The following is a 2527-nucleotide window of genomic DNA, read 5'->3' on the forward strand; positions in this document are numbered from 1 at the left end:
GTGTCTGTCAGGTTGTTTGTACTGCGCGACGGGTTGCGTGAGAGATAGTAGAAGCGTGTGGAGGTATGTGGGTCTCAGAGACTCGGGCGGGCGGAGGCATCCCCTGTGATTGGTGCAAATGCTGCTTTTAATAACAGAACAAAAGGGGAACTGGAAATGCATATGTTTTAAAAATGTGGATTTTCCCCCCCAAACCCTCTCGCTCTGTGGCTTGGGTAATTTTATATTGACTGTGGGTTTGGCAAAAGACAAAAAAGAGCAGTAAAAAAAAAAAAAAAAAAAAAAGGCACTGCTGGGGAGGTGGACTTGTGGATTCTGCAAAGTTTTATTAGATGTATTTATTCATTTTTTATGTTTGTATTATTTCAGGTCATGTGAGAGGGCTGGGAGGGGCTAGAAGTATGTGTAGCTGATTGATGGGGAGTCATCCAAACTTGATCTAGCGCTCGCGTCCAAGGACGGCCCTAAATGTGATTGACTCGGAAACATTTCCACTTTCAACAGACAAACCACGCTTGTTTATTTGACCCACATGCACGACTGCGTGGCCATATTCGCGTTTACCCAGGCTAATATCGGACTTTAAATCTAAATAAATAGTCAGTAAGTAGTCGGTTTCTCAGGTTGAGCTGAAAAATGTTTCCATTTATTACGCTGTGAAAAATCTAACGGCCTGAGAGCATCCATCCAATAATTTATTAAGTATTTTGCTGTATGGTTTGTTCTCTTTCCAAATTCTGAAACTAAAAGGATTTTTATCTGTCAATAAAACCCCAGTGCCATTAAATGGCAGCAGACAGAGCTCTGTGATGTGTTTTATTTTACTTTGGTGCAATGGTGCTAATCACCTGCTAAAATTAGACTGAATCCATCAGAGACACAATCAAATGCCCCTCCCTCCTAATCAACAGTTTGTTGGCAGCAGAAGTGCACATCTATTACTTCATCCTTTGTTCTTTCTTTCTTTTTCTTTCTTTCTCTCTTTCTTTCTTTCATTCGCTCTTTCTTTCATTCGCTCTTTCTTTCATTCTCTTTTTCTTTCTTTCATTCTCTCTTTCTGTCTTTCTTTCTTTCTTTCTTTTTTCTTTCTTTCTCACTCAGACTACATATTAAATGTTGCCTCTGTATAATTAGTTTAAAAACAGACTTTTGGAAATGTTTTCTTACAACAGCGTAACTTTTGACACATGGACAGATGAACTGTTACAACTCAAAAGCAAAAAAAAAAGAAAAACAAAATTTTTTTTGCATCTGTAGGTGGTTATTACTGTGTTGCCACATAACTTAAAACTAAATAGTTTTTGGTCTGTGTACTATTTACTAAAAACCTTGGAAATAAGAGAAACGGCTGGGAAGCGTTTTTCATCTGTTACGTGTCCCAAGCAACTCTCAAAATAAATAGATTTTGGGTTATCAATATAAAACGAAGCCCTTTTTTAAACCTTACTTTGAGATCATTGACAGATTTTAGTGAATCCCTCTCTGATTCTTTTAACCTGTGAGAGATTTACTTCATATTCTATTTTGTTGGCTTCTGATATTAATAGTAGTTTAATGTAACTTTCCACCTTCCAGTCTTATCAAATGGTCCTTCTCCTTTACTTTCTATGTAGCCCAAATGTCATGTTTCAAACTGCAGGCAGAATGAAGGAAGTCACTTTAGAAAGATAAAAGCCAACAAGTTCTTGACCTTGCTGTAAGAAGAATAGTTTTTCTCATAAAAACACATCTGGAGCTGTGTTCTCTCTGACAGAGGCTTAAGGCCTGATACTAGGAATTGAAACTTAACAATGCGCATCCCGTCAGACCACCTGCTGCTCACGTGTGGGACCCACTGCAAGTGGTGTTCTCTGGCTGAGGTGTGTTGCGAAGGAAATTCTCAAATGAATGTCATTTTACTCACGGCTGCCGCGGCTGACTAAACGCTGCTGACACATGGCGAGATCAAACATGTGTCACCCAGCACGGTTTGTTAACATCACGGTGTAAAACTAAAGCTCAGTGTATCAAATATATGCAGAGCCTCGCAGCCCCTGCGTGCACACACAAACACACACAGGTTCGCAAGTGAAAGCGGGCACTTCTGATGAATCATCATGCAAATACACAGAGCCACAAAAAGTCAATGTCACAGAGCAGCTCAGAGATCTTCAGTATTGATGGAAATGGTTCACTCTGATGGGAAACCAAGTGGCCCAGGCCACAGCCACTGTCTTATGCAGATGTGTCTGCTTACACCCAAAACTCGGAGAACCATGATCCTTTTGCTGTGATGCCTTTGAGTGTCATCTAAGACCCTGTCTAATTTCAAATAGCCTCACATTCAACGTCATTCTTACTTTCATATGATTATTATTATTTATATACAAATGTTCATAATTAGGTGGAGTACTTTGTAAAGAACTTTATGTTCGGTCTAGCAAACTACACATCCTGAGGTTATAAAGTACAACAGGAAAAAATGTCAACGTTTTAATAATAATAATAATGATGATAATAAAAAAATAATAAGGAAAAAAGATTCTGA

This window comes from Mugil cephalus, chromosome 4 (assembly GCF_022458985.1).
Source record: "Mugil cephalus isolate CIBA_MC_2020 chromosome 4, CIBA_Mcephalus_1.1, whole genome shotgun sequence".
In the NCBI taxonomy this organism is placed as follows: domain Eukaryota; kingdom Metazoa; phylum Chordata; class Actinopteri; order Mugiliformes; family Mugilidae; genus Mugil; species Mugil cephalus.